This window comes from Cricetulus griseus, chromosome 2 (assembly GCF_003668045.3).
Source record: "Cricetulus griseus strain 17A/GY chromosome 2, alternate assembly CriGri-PICRH-1.0, whole genome shotgun sequence".
Taxonomy (NCBI): Eukaryota; Metazoa; Chordata; class Mammalia; order Rodentia; family Cricetidae; genus Cricetulus; species Cricetulus griseus.
Window position 1 is genome coordinate 276,724,874 of NC_048595.1, and position 15,527 is coordinate 276,740,400.

Sequence of the window (15,527 nt, forward strand, 5' to 3'; positions counted from 1 at the left end):
ACTTCTGAACCTGTAAGCCAGCCACCCTAAATTAAATATTTGCTTTATAACAGTTGCCATGGTCATGGTGTCTCTTCACAGCAATAATAAACCCTAGCTAAGACATACACAAATGAACACACAGGCAGAACACTTGTGCAAGTAAGATAAAATATTTAAAAATGAGGTAGTGAGCAACAAAAGAAGAACCTGACATTGATCTCTATCCTCCACATGCACATAAACACACACTTTCTATAAACATAGGTGCATATGCCCATAACACACACATATGTATGTAGTGTATACACACACACACACACACACACACACACGCGCGCACACACACACACACACACACACACACACACACACACACACACACACACGAGGCTAACATAAAGTTAATAAAATCAAGTGAAGCGTGCAAATAATTCTAGCCAGGTTTCATTTAGCACCATCATGTGAAAATTTATGTGAATTCAAAAAGTGGTAGATTCTTTGAGGCAGAGACTTTAAATAAGGAAAACAAAATTGTTTACTATTATGAACATAATGGCAATTGTGGTCTTTATGGATATTCCTGTAAAACAAAAAAGTCCACTTGCTTTCTCTTCCCTTTCTCACTGTATCTTATATCGATTGTACAGTCTTTTCCTAATTGCCAGTTCCACCTGTTGGCTGGTAAAACAATTATCAGACACAGCCACACAGTGGCAATCTTTAAAATTAGGAACCCTTTTCTCTTGGCAACAATACTCTGCCATTCAGTCTTCTAAAAATTCCAGAATTTGTTGGCACAGAAACAATCCTTGCTTTGTACTCTTTGTCAATAAAAATCATTTCTGACTTCAATTTTTTTAATAACATCTTACAAATCATCTCCAGTTATTTGGTCTGGGGATTATTTTTATGTTCCCAGAAGAGCATACAATTGTTGCCTTCTACTGTATATTTTTCCAGTTTTCCTTACAGACAGTCAAAATCCATATTTGTAATTGGGGCTCAGTGGTGGAATTCTTGCTTAGCTAGACTCTGGTTTCAATCTTCTTGCAATGAAAAGGTTATCATGATGATAATGGAACATGAAGCCACAGCTGTGCTAGACATGGCAATGTGGTATGTGGAGAGAAAGCACAATAGAAATTTGACTTCTTGTTTCCAAGATCAGAACTTTACACCTCAAGAAAATCCTTTGGCCCATCTGAGAGAACAAATGACTAGGCTTACTTTTTTCCTGTAGCCATGCCATCAAATTGTATCACAAAGACTTCTAGAAATGAGATTTCACAGCACAAAGCAAACTTCAATCTCTCCTTTGAATGGATTCATTTCCAGAGTTTTCCTGGCTCCAGTATTCCTCTAAGAAACAATGCACAGGTGTTTTGTTAGCTGGGTACCTTTGAGAGGGACCATCCAGGTTAAAATGAGATATGCTTTATTGCTGTTACTACACCCTGGAAGAATTCACCAATAATGTCAATGCCATCTAGTGCCTACTATGGTGGTGGGGGCGTGAGAGATGAGACATTTTATCAACCTCCAAACCAAGAGAATAGAAATTTAGCAGGTTATAACTCCATTGTCATTGCACCTGGGAAGAAAAGACTGGCTCAGACAGTATCTGTTCCCAGGGACCCTGGCAGGGCCATGGCTGTGATTATACATTCAAGGTTTGGGCCAACTTTCTAAGGCAAACATTTATTTCTTTAAGCAGCATTTTGATACAAGAACATCTAAGGCTACATTTGTGTAAAGGTAGATGGTTTCTCCAGAAAGAGCATGGTGAGAGAAGCTGCAAAGGTAGGCCTACAGCATCTGCCTATTCCCAGGAGCTTTAGATAGCCCAGCATGGCAATCATGCCACAGCTCTAAGTACAACACCCCCATGAATCCCTGATGCATGGAATTTTCAACAGCTGTGGAAATTCAGGACTTATAACTACCAGAAATTAACTGGGACAGGAATTCATTGTTAAGATATGGACATCTAAAAAAAGATATGGATATCTTCAAAAAATTATAGTTACATGCTTTTATTAGCAAGGGGGGTAAGTGAAAAATGAGTAGAAGGCCTAATCAAAGAATCTAATTCAAGTCAGTTTCATGGGTGACAGTGGTGAAAATGAGTGTAACATGGCTCTGATCCCCTGGGAAGCAGGTGGGAAATGGGGTGGTGAAACAAGAAACAGTGACCATTATCACAAGCACAGCTGTAAAGACAGTTACAAAGGAAGGCAAACCCTGTACAGCAGGAGCATTTTCCCAACACCGATTCTCAGCTGACTTAACACCAACGACTTGTACAAGCTTTAATCTTTGGGACTACCCTCAAAGGACAGGAGAAAAACAATTTTTGAGATGCTTGGCTTGGTGAAAAGAGAAGAATTAAGAATCATCATGTTAAAGCAGGGAAAGAGATGGCATATATTTTATCTAGTATCCAGTAACTCGATTTTGCAGTTAATTTTGTAATAAAAATAATATGTTCAATAAATAGTGATAAAGTGAGTTGCATTTTGATTAACCAATGTCAGTTAATGCTTCAATCATTTAGAGATTGTGATTTCTAAATGAGAATTTATTAATAAATCAAACTGGAAGCTACCAACCCAAACTTTTTAAAGTATCTGTTTGGATGCTGTAGTGGTCTGAATGAAAATGGCCCCCAAGGACTCATAGGAACTGGCATTATTGGAGGTGTGGCCTTGTTGGAGGAAGTGTGTCACTGGGGATGGACTTTGAGGTTTCAGAAGCTCAAGCCAGACCTAGTGACTCAGTGTCTCTTCCTGCTGCCTGTGGGTCCAGATGGAGAACTCCCAGCTACCTCTCCAGAACCATATCTACAGGCATGCTGCCATGTTTCCCACCATTATGATAATGGACTAAACCTCTGAACTGTAAGCCAGCCCCAGTAAGTATTTTTCTTTTATAAGAGTTGCTATGATCATGGTGTCTCTTCATAGCAATAAAACCTCAACTAAGACAGTTGCCAAGAGAAAGTGTAAATGTCTGTGCATGCTGGGAGCACTGGGTAATCTATGGGGCCTCTGGCGGTGGACCCAGAATGTATCTCTAGTGCAGGAATGGATTTTGGAAGCCCATTTCCCATGGAGGGAATACTCTTAGGGAATACAGGGGACGGCCTAGGCCCTGCCCCAAATGACTTGACAGATTTGGATGATCCCTTATGGAAGGCCTCACCCTCCCTGGGGAGTGAATGGGGCATGGAATGGGGAGGGGAAACAGTGCAGGGCATGGGAGGATGGGAGGAAGAGGGAACTGGGATTGATATGTAAAATAAGATTCCAATTTAAATAAAATTTATAAAAAATGTCTGCATATGTATGTTTATAGGGATGACACTGAGAAGATGAATAATTGACTTTTTTAAAACTCAAGTACAAATAGAAGAGAAGGTGAATAGGCAGACTTTCGCTGCTTAACTGCCTAGGCTAACGTCAGACACTAGTAAATAATATAGAAGTAAAGGATCTGGGAAACCTGCCAGATGAGAGATATTGAATGCATTTTCCACTTTAGTTTTCTTTGTTCTCAAAGGTTAGACCGAGACTCATAACAAAATACCCTAATAGAATGTGGGGGGAAGGGTCATTGATCAGTTGTGTAGATGTGTCTTCACCATGCAGAATCGTCCAGGTGTGACCATATGACCAATTTCCCAAGACTGTATACAGTTTACCCAGCATTCAGAATAATGCAGACAGAACTGAACTGATAAATGCCACAGGACTGAAACGCTGTCTCATAAAAGAAAGAGAACACCCTTAGAAATGTTTTAAAAAATTTCAAAGGGCAACATAAAGCATTGTCCTTAATTAACCACCTTCATAAGAATGCTAACTATAAATAATAGGCTAGACAATAGATGACAGCTGTACTGGGAATTTTCTAATCAATTCCATTCCTTTGTTGTGTTCTTACCTGCTAAACCCAAGGAAATAAAGATGAGCCATCATGGGGTGACAAACTCCAAGGCTATTCTTTTCTAACAGGACCCCCACATTTCTTCAACAGCAGCTTCCCCAATAGCTTCTTTTATGCGAAATTTACTGAATAGTTTCAGGATGTAAAGATTAAACACTGTGAGGTTTAGAACCGAGGAAACAAAGCAGCCTCTTATCAGAAATGAGACCTAGCAGAAGCTGTGAGCCTTGGTGTTGCTATTTCCTTACCTGCAAAATGTGGAAATAATGGTAGTTCCAGAAATTTATTCTCTCTAGGCTTCTGTGCTGTTGTTTTCTTACACGAATGCACACTCTTCAGTATTTATTTTAAGCAGTATTCAATACCAGTCTCAGCATCTTGGCAGCACACAGAATCTCCTTATCCACATCACAATGATTATGTTGTTTTTTGTAAACGGAGGCAATAATAGCACTCAGTACATTTTCATTCTTTAAAGCACAGCAGATCATGCAATAGATAACAAATGTTTTAGGAGATATTTCTTGTTTTTCCTTTCAGGCTGATCCATCTTGCATATTAGGGCAAAGCCAAGTATGGCAAACAGAATCTGGAGTAAACTGAGCGAATCCATTTCTCTAGTGCTTTGATACTATTCACCTGGGTGACACCAATGACACCTCAGTGATCCAGGAATCCTCAACATCAGTCAATTCAATGGCACATCTCCTTACCACGTGCTCTTCCAGCCTTGAGACAGGGCCTCTGCTTTCACTGCTTTGATTTATCTGCTCTTCACTTCAAGACTGGCTAGCTTAAGAACCATGCCTTCTGGGAAAGATGGCTCAGCAGTTAAGAGTACTGTCTACTTTCATTGGGGATTTGAGATTGGTTCCCAGCATCCCATCCAGTGGATGACTCTCACTCACCTGTGACTGCAGCTCCAGAGTATCCAACATCCTCCTGTAGCCTCTGCAGGCACCTTTGTGAATGTAGAAACACACACACACACACACACACACACACACACACACACACACACACACACACACACACACGAGAGAGAAGAGAGAGAGAGAGAGAGAGAGAGAGAGGGGGGGGGGAGATACACAAACACACACACAAACACATTCTTTTTCTGTTTTTTGTTTAAATTAGAAACAAGTTTCTTTTACATGTCAATCTCAGTTCCTTCTCTCTCCCCTCCTTCCCTGCCCTCCACCGACCCCCAATCCCTATCCCTTTCTGCTCCCCAGGGAGGGTGAGGCCTTCCTTGGGGGATTTTCAAAGTCTATCATATCATTTGGAGCAGGGCCTAGACCTTTCCCAGTGTGTCTAGGCTGAGAGAGTATCCCTCTATGTGGAGAAAAGGCTCCCAAAGTTCATTTGTGTATGAGGGGTAAATACTAATCCACTACCAGTGGTCCTGTAGATTGTCCAGACCTCCAAACTGACTTCCTCCTTCAGGGGGTCTGGAACAGTCCTATGCTGGTTTTCCAGCTATCAGTCTGGTGTCCATGAGCAACTCCTTGTTCAGGTCAGCTCACAAACACATTATTGTTTTCCAAAACTACACTTATTCATAGAACTTTGACACATGTTCTTGGCTTCCAGAAGGAAGGGCCTCTCTTTATCCCCTCTGTCCTTAGACCCCCTCTCTCTCAGAAGCTGTACAGCAACATAGCATACCAATTCTGCCTTGTGTGCTTGTATATACATTTTGCCGACACCATTACTTCTCCAATAGAGCTAAATGAGCATCTTCTTTCTAATCATAATCATATGTTTTTCTGAACTCTTTCTAGAGAAAGAAGGCTTGCTCCAAAATAAATTGCAATGATTTGGAAGCTAAGCTTTAACATGAAGCTCAATACAAGTGTCTGCAGAAGCATGGTAAGTAGAGATTTCTGGAGAGCTGGATATGGAACTGTGCAGATTGGATACAGGACTACCATCTGAAATATTGCCATAGCTACAGAAAGAGATCCAGGTTATCTTCTGCTTTGTCAGGGAAGAAGACAGCCATATGCATTAAGTGAGGTATGTAATGGTGGTCTCTTCCTTTGAGTCAATGTAAAGAAACTTCATCTTATCAGTCTCAGCAGTTCTCTAGACTCACAAGAAACTGGGACTGTCATTCAGACTTTTAAAGTATTGCCGCAATTAAAGTTGAAAAGGGAATGAGGATGAATTGTTCATATGCACATATATGTGGTAAGGAAACCATTTGCCATGAAAATATTTACAGCAGCTTCATGTAATTTCCCTTTGGATTCCAAGGACATCTTAAGCGAAAGTGGCAAGGTGCAGATGTATCATTTCAGCTTCAGATTACTAGTGATGTCAGAGAAGGTTTATAACAATTTGGTACCACAGCTGGATGTTCTCCTTGTGGCTCATACTTAAACTTGAACTGACCTCACACATTCCATTTGTTTTTCCTAAATATTTGTCTTTTGTTGCATCCAACTCTCTTTAATCCCAAACTTTTCTTTCTGCTTTCTCTCTCATTTTATTGACTTCAAAGGCTATTGCTACTAAAGCACCAAATATCAAAATTTGTCATTTAAAGATAAAATCTCCTAAAACATTTAATCCTGAAAGTTTGGAATCAATTTTGATTGCAGCAGTAGCCTGATTGGTGGCAGATTTGAACTTAAGATCCTTTGAACTGGGAGTGTAAAACAATTAAATGTATATTTCTCATTTTGAATAGAAAATGAGAGTGTGTTAAAAGAAAGTACCATGATTGATGGAATAGTGAAGACTACCAAAGCAAAGGGAAATTAAGGGACTGAATCAAGGTCAGAAGGCACATTTGTTGTAGGTCTGGGAATAGGATGTCACCTAACTCCCTGGACCGCATCCTACATAATAGATCCTCCTGGCCAATATTTCTTACCTTACCATGAAGTGTAGTAGACACATCTCTTTAATAGAACAAATGTTGGTCTGGTGCCTTTACAGTTTATTGTATATATAAAATCTTCTTTTCAATACATTCTTGGGCTAGTATAGCCTTAAGGGTTTTGTTATTTCTTTAAAAGTTCCATAAATGTATGGATTTTTTTAAAAATGGAGCCTGGAAAATCTCATTGTACAAGGTAATTACATGTATGAAATTTCATGCAATTACTATGCTATCTCCAAGGCACAGTTCCAATAATGAGTGACCCTTGCTATTCTTAATCCAGTAGAGACAATTTATTCTGCATTTCAAGATTTAATAGTGCTTCTCACATTCATTTTAATTGCCTGTGTTTTTAGATAATTCATATACTGGTGTTCTCGATTTCTATTTACACAGGTGATTTTTTTTATTCATGGCTGACAGTAGTCAGTAGGAGTGCTTAGTAGTTTCTATGCATATAGTATAGATAACCAAAGCTTGGAGAAAAAATGTTTATGCACACCTTGAATGATATTTTTAGTTCAGTTTTCAACACAGATGGTCCCCATTTGATGACTTACAACTTTTTGACTTTATGATAGAGTGAAAGTGATATATATTCAGTAGCAACCATACTTTATGTTTTGAATTTTTCATCTTTTTCTAGGCTGGCTATATGTAACATGTTATTCTTGTGACACTGGGCAGTGAATAAAGCCACAGCTCCAAATCATTCACACAGACACAACCCATATTGTACAGTGGACTGTGTTGCTACAATATGTGCTTCCTGGTAGGCTATGTGTGTTGACCAAAGAGAGCTCCAGCTTACAATGGGCTTCTATTGTAGGTCAAGGAGCATCTATATACTTCAGAATAGCAGGAAAAAAGGAAATCTAAGATGCAAGATGCTAGTGTGTACACTTTTCCAGGGTGTACCTCACAAAATGTTTTGTGTAACCCTGTGAAGAAAATTGACCTTGGGTCAGCCAGTGGTAAAATGGGAGGAGTATAGAGGAGACCAGGAAGGGGAAAGATGTTTTTCTGTCCTCTGAACGTTTATAAGAAATTCAGTAGAGAACCATCTTCACTTCCTGGGACTTGCTGCCACATGTGCCCTCGTCAGCCCTTCCTCTCAGTCCATCTCCCCTCCTTTGTGCCTCTCTGATGATCCAAGATGTGCTCTCTTCAGTTGACCCCACAATCACTTCACTATACTCCTCCTTCACTCTGCCCTGGTCAGATACCACTAGTATGCCCTATCATCTCTTTCCAGCCTATCTCCATTTCATTGGGACTGACCACCACACATGGTATGGACCATAGGGTAACCATAGTTCTGTCTCTGCAAATGTCCAAAAGGTCAGGCTCTGAATCCTACTTAAGAGATCCTGAGAGTCAGTCTACTTCCCAACCTGGTACCTAGTACCCATGATACCCATTGTCCCACTCTAAGCCTGTTTGGAATCTAAACATCGAGTTGAAAATAAAATTTCAGATCTGGGACCAATTAGAATCTTTAGTGGCTTGAAAGAAAGTGGTCCCCCAGAGAAGTGCCACTATTACGAGGTGTGGCCTTGTTGGAGTAGGTGTGGTCTTGTTAAAGGACCTGTGTGTCTGTGGAGGCAGACTTTGAGATCTCATATATACTCAAGCTGTTGCCTGTGTTTCAGATACTACCTGTTGCCTGCGAGTCAAGATGTAGGACTCTTAGCTCCTGCTTAGTTCCAGTTCCATGTCTGCCTGCATGCCACCATGTCACACCATAATGAGAAGGGACTAAATCTCTGAAAATGTAAGCCACCCAATTAATGTTTTTCCTTTATTATACAAATTGCCATGGTCATTGTGTCTCTTCATAGCAATAAAAATCCTAATGTAGAGTCTAAACTCTGAAACCCAGTGTGGTCCCAAGACTGAGAAATAACCATCATTCAGTTGATTCACACCTTACACATTGTAGTAACAGCAACCAAAGAATGGAACAACCACCTGACAAAGGTGAGACCAGACATCCATACAAAGAAACATCACAATTGTAACTCCAAATGCCTAGATCTCATCACAGAAAACACAAACAAGAGCAACAAAGACAATATGACAGCTCCAGAAACATAAACCCTATTTTAATATTCCCTGAGAAGAGCAATTTAGCTGATTCATGAAAAATCTAACAATATAAAGTATGTTCAATGACCTTAAAGAGATTATAAATAAATGTCTCAATGAAGAGCATGGAAATAAAATAATGAAATGAGTTAATGAAGACAATTCAAGGTATAAAAATAGAATTTAAAAAGAAACAGAATTGCTGAAGAAAACCCAATTGAAACAAAACTCAAAATGAGAAACTTGGGAAGTCAAACAGATTGAATAAAGACAAAAAAGAAATCAAATCTTAAAGAAATGATAGAAGAAAACTGGGTATCAGTCAAAGGAAGTATTAAATCTAAAAAAAAAAAAAATCCAGGCCAAAAAAACATTCAGAAAATCTGGGATACTGTGGAACAACCAAACCTAAAGATAATAGATATAGAGGAAGCAGAAGAAACCCAGGTCAAAGGCACAAAAATATTTTTGACAAAATTAAAGAAGAAAATTTCCAAAGTTTAAAGAAAGATAGACAAAATGCATACAAACACCAAGTAGGCAGATCCAGAAAAGAAACTCCCTGTGAAGCACAGTAATTCAAACACTACAGATATAGAACAGAGAAAGGATGTTGGAAGCTACAAGGGAACACTACACTTATCTGCCAGTATAAGGACAGATGTTTATAGGTTCTTGTTAGAGATTTTCTGGTTTAGTAAATTACTGGTTTTAGATTCTACTCCAAAAACCAAGACTTCATTACCCAGGACACTTCTCTTTGCAACAGATAGAGAGCCTTACAGAAAACCAAAAACAATCAAAAGACAAAGTTTTGAAGCCCAGTCCTAATTGACACAACTACAAAATTTCCAAATTTAAGGCTCAGGGAACATTGCAGAAGAAGATTCAGAATGCTTATAAGAGCCAGAGAATCAGGGAGTTTGCTGTAAGATTGTGTCTACTAGTAATATCAGAAGCTACATCCATAGAGTCTCACCAATATAACTGATCAATTATGAGTGAACAAATATGACATCAGTGGACACACCAAAGCAGATGAAGGAAAGCTGTTACGACTCAACACTACACAAATAGCTATAGGCAACTGAGGAAAGCTGGCAGTGGGAGCAATGGTCTTCCTCAGGGAAGAACAGTGGCAAACAGTCAGCCCTGAAAATATACAAGCAACATTATATGGACTGAACAGGTTATATTTAGAAATACGTATGCATGCAATTATAATTAGTGGAAAAAGAGGACACAAATTTGAAGGAAAGTAGGGAGGGATGAATGTGATGGTTGGGAAGGAGGAAAAGAAGAGAGAAATATCATAATTATGTTATAATCTCAAAAATTATAAAGAAAATTAATTGAAACAGCCTTCAAGGGAAAAAGATCAAGTCACATATAAAGACAGGCCCATTAGAATAACATTCATTTGAGTTTTCAATGAAGATTCTAAAAGCCGGAATGGTCTAAATTAACATTCTATAAGCTCTGAAAGACCACAAGTACCTGCCAGAATACTATACTCAGCAAAACTATCAATAACAAGCAAAGGAGAAAGAAAAACATCTCACAATAAAAAGAAATTGAAGTAATTTCTGCTTACCAATCCAGTTCCACAGAGGACACTAAAAGGGAAACTTGACTAAAGAGGAGATTCACTACACCCAAGAGAATACAGGGAATAAATAATTCCAAAACTGTTCACTAAAAGAGGTCTGTAAAAACAATAACACTACAACAAAAATATCAGGAATAAACACTTTCAATAATAACTATCAATATTAATGGTCTCAATTTTCTAATAAAAAGACACAGACTAACATATTGGATTACAAAATAAGATCCCGGTTTCTGCTGACTCCAAGAAACACATCTCACCATCAAGGACAGATTCCACCTTAAGACAAAGGATTTGAAAAGGTGATTCCAAGCAAACAGAACCAAGAACAAAGCAGATGCATCTGTCAAAGCAGACTTCAAAACAAAATTAATCAGAAGAGACCTGGAAGAACACTACATAATCACTGAAGAAAAACTCCAACAAAAGTATATCAGAATTCTGTTCATTTATGCATCAAATGCAAGGAAATCAAATCATCAAATTTCACAAAAGAAATGCTACTACATCTAAAGTCATGTATTAACCCTAACACAGTGAGTGCTGGTGATTTCAAAATGACACTCTAGCAATAGACAGATCATCTAGACAAAAACTAAATGGACAAATGTTGGAGTTCAATAACATAAAACAAATATATAACTACATTAATATTCTATCCAAACACTAAAGAATAATCCTTCTTCTTGGCAGCCCATGGAACTTTCTCTAAAGTTGATCACATATTAGGACACAAAGCAATTCTTGACAAATACATCTTCAACAAATTGTGCTGGTCAGACTTGATAACTGCATGCAGAAGAATGAAAATAGATCTATGTCTATCACACCACATAAAACTCAGTTTCTAATTAATCAAGGGTCTCAGAATAAGACATACTACCCTGAATCTGATAGAAAAGAAAGTAGGGATTACATTAGAATGCATTGGGGCAAGACTTTCTAACCTGGACCCAGAGTGCAGTCATTAAGACTAACAATGAGTATTTGAGACCTCAGTAAACTAAAAGGCTTCTGTAGAGCAAAGGAAACCATCATCTGAGCAAAAGGGCAACCTACAGAATGGGAAGAACCCTTTACCAATTCTATATCTGAAAGAAGATTAGTATCTGGAATATATTAAAAAAAACCTTGAGAAACAAATAATTTAGCTAAAAATAGGGTATGGAACTGGCAATAGAGTTTTTAACAGAGTTATCAAGGAATGAAACACGGATGGTGATAAACAGTTTTAAAAATGTTCATCATTAAAGAATTGGAGATTAAAACCACTGTGAGATTTCATCTTATCCCGGTCAGAATGGCCAGATTAATAAAACAAATGACTGCAGATGTTGGTGAGTATTTTAGTTAGGGCTTCTATTGCTGTGATGAAAATCCATGATGAAAAAGCCAGTTGGGGAGAAAAAGGTTTATCTGACTTGCATTTCCACAAATCTAATCATCACTGAAGGAAATCAGGACAGGAACTCAAACAGGGCAGGAACCTAGAAGCAGGAGCTGATGCAGAGAGGAGAGCTGCTTACTACCTTGCTTCCCATGGCTTGCTCAGCCTGCTTTCTTATAGAACTCAGGACCACCAGTTCAGAGATAGCACCATCCACTATGGGCCGGGCCCTCCCTGATTGATCACTATATGAAAAAATATCTTCCAGGTGGATCTCATGGAGGTATTTCCTCAGCTGAGGCTCCTTCCTCCAATGACTTTAGCGTGTGTGTGTGTGTGTGTGTGTGTGTGTGTGTGTGTGTGTGTGTGTGTGTGTGTGTGTGTGTGTGTGTGTGTTCTCCTGTTTTTGAGGGGTGGGGATTGTTGTTGCTCTGTGTTTTTGATTTCTGGGGTTTTGTTTGTTTGTTTTGCTTGTTTGTTTTCTAAAGAGAGAGAAAGAAGGTGTGGATTTGGATGGGGAGGGGAAGTGGGGAAATTATAAAAGGAGATGAGAGAAGGGAATTATGATCAAAATACATTATCTAAAAATTATTTTCAATTAAAATATATATGCTGTATGACATTCTCAAAGGATGAGATTTTAAAAAGAAAATCAGTGGAGTGATTTGTTCATTTTTTACCCATTGATTTTCCTGAGAACTCGAGAAATCTGGTAGGTTCAGAACAAATATGGAGATAGAGAAATTCGAAAGGGATTTAGGCAGACAGGAGGGGTTCAATGTGCTCAGGTTAGTTCTAAGATTTAGAAGGCAAGTCTAGTGTCATGTGGACACCACTGGCAGGTTCCTGAGGTTTTTGCAGCTCTGAAAGCGTGGTTGTAATTCCAGTGTGATAAGGGGGCTAGAATTAGTGGACAGTGTCTATAAGATTTGAGGGGTGTTTTCAGGAGTGAGGAAGGTGAAAAATTAAGGAGTCAAAGCCAGGTTGCCAGACTGAATAATTTGGAGAAGATTGACTTGGTGCAAAGGAACATGAAATGGAGAAAGTTTGGATGCACAGCTGATTAAAACTGACTGTTGTTGATCTGTGTATCTGTGAGGAGTTGCAGTTTATCAGGCTTAGAATTCCTATACATATTTTCACTTTGAAAACCTTGATAGTCATATAAGTTTCTCTCTTTGTCATTTGTTTTTTTAGAGATTTTTATTACTAAAATAAAATTGCTATAGAAAGATTTTGTCTCAACTATTCAAGGTCGGGGGGGGGATGTGGATAGCATTATGATTTGGTGATTTTTAAGCCAGTGTGGCTGATGGATCATTTGACATGTTGTCAGGCAATGACTTAGAAAAGGAAATATAAAACATTAATAAAAATAAATAAATCATGATTGATCCACTGGCATATAGGTTTTCAGCAGGCCCACAGTAGCAATCACCTCTCAGTGAGAGGAGGTTTCATCCCTTTTTGGCTAGCCTTCAAACTCCCCAGCTTCCACAAAAAGACAGACCATCCTTATGTAGGACTGATATGTCAATTTAATCAGTCTACTCATGCTCTGAACTTTTTATGTCTTTGAAACATTTCCAGGTCATGGATCACAGCACATCCTCAGAGAGCTTGAACCCATCAGCCAGCTGCTTTCTAGCCTGTCAGTCCTGACAAGTGACTGAGGATGGTTGGTTAAGTTGCACTGATTCACTGTTGCAAACAAGGAGCTTATATTTAGGGACAAAGTTTGCTCCTATGCACACTCTCACTACTTGTTCTTAGGACACTCCCTGTGTCAGTTTCATGGTCACCATGACTAACTAACAGAGAGAAAAAATAAGACTTATTGTGGCACACGGTTTCAGAGACTTTAGTCCACATCCCATGGCTTGGCTGGTGATGGGCCAGGGTGAGGTTAAACACTGTGGTTAGATGAGTGTGTGGTGAAAATCACTCACCTCATGGCAGATTGGAAGTGGAGCAAAGTGCACGGGATCAGAGATTATGTGTAACCTTTGAAGGTACATTTCAGTGACCTACTTAATCCAACTGGAGCCTACCATCTCCCAGAATAATGCCATTCTTTGGGGACCAAGCATTCAGAACATGACACAGTGGAGACATTTCACACTCAAGCAGGAACACTTGTTCAAGGATTTAATCCTTTTCTGTTGCTATGATGATGAAATACCATGACCAACAGCAACTTATGGAAGAAAATGTATTTTAGGATTATGCTTCCAAAAGGAGAGTCTATAATGATAGAGGAGGTGTGGCAGCAGGCAGCTGGAACAAGAAGCTGAGAGATTACATCTTCAACAGCAAACACGAAGCAGAGAGAGTGAGAACATACCCTGAAGAGACAAGAAGTGAGAAGTGGGGCAAGGCTATAAATTCCCAAAGTCCTTAGCAAGTTGGGGGTGGACATATCTGTGTTTTTAAGAATAGCAGAAAGAAATGAAAATTCACAGTGTAAACTATAACAGATACTAGACTTAGGACTCTTCCAATGTGCACCTCACGTTACACTTTGTTCTTGCAATTGTGCCACAGGGTAGAAAACTGCCCTTGGCTTGGTCCTATGGTAGAAAGGGAGAGGAGTGGAGGGGATAGGAGAGAGAAATAGATCTGCTTCTATCCTTGGACTACTTATAAGACACTAGATGGAATCGTCTGTTCCTTTGCTACCCATTACTTTTCTGGGGATGCAGGAAGTTTGGTGGGCTTCAGGAGAAAATATGGGGAATGGAGGATGTGGAAAATCCTTCCAGCAAAGCTGAGCCATTCCCTGAAATAGTGCCACCAACTGGGGAACAAGCATTTAAATACCTGGTCCTATTAGAGCCATCTCTCATTCGCACCACCACAGGGTAAGAGGCATGTGCTTCTGCAGATGTATTGAGGTCAAGAGGTAAGCTACAACCTAAGAGAGTCAGCTCTCTTCCTTGGCTATATGGGTTCTAGGAATCAAACTCATGCCATCAGTCTTGGTGGCTCTATCCTTTACTCACTGGACCTAGAAGCAGAGTTGTAAAGATTGAGAGAGGTGTTTCTGGAGCCTCGTTTCCTGGTGACAGAGAGAACACCAATGAAACACAACTAAGGAAGACCTTGTATCCTAGTCAGATTTTCATCCCCTCTCTCTTCTCCCTACCTTTTAGTAAGTTTTAGTTTGGTTGTCTTAAAATGAGATTATTTTCCCTCATCATCCTTCTTTTAGTTTTAAGAAGCTTTTGCTTTAATTTCGTTACATAAAAACAAACCGCTGAAGTTCATTCTGTCATTAAAACTCACTGCATAACTGACTGTCTGGCTTGAGATGAAACTTCCTCTTTGTTTTCTTGAAAATCACATGAACATCACAAGGAGAATGTGAAATGGGAACACAGATTTCAGGTGAAACCTGGGCTATAAAACAAGTAAAAGGACTATCAGGATATGTGGGAACAAGGACAAATTGAACAACATAAGTACAATCAGGGAGGGAGAGAAAGAGGAAGGAAGAGGGAGGGGAAGGGAAGGGAGGGTGAGGGAGAGAGTGCTGGTTCAGAGAGAAGAGCACAAACTCAAACGTAGGCCCTCTACAGCAGAAACAGAGAGGTAGAGAGACAGAGACAGAGAGAGACAGAGACAGA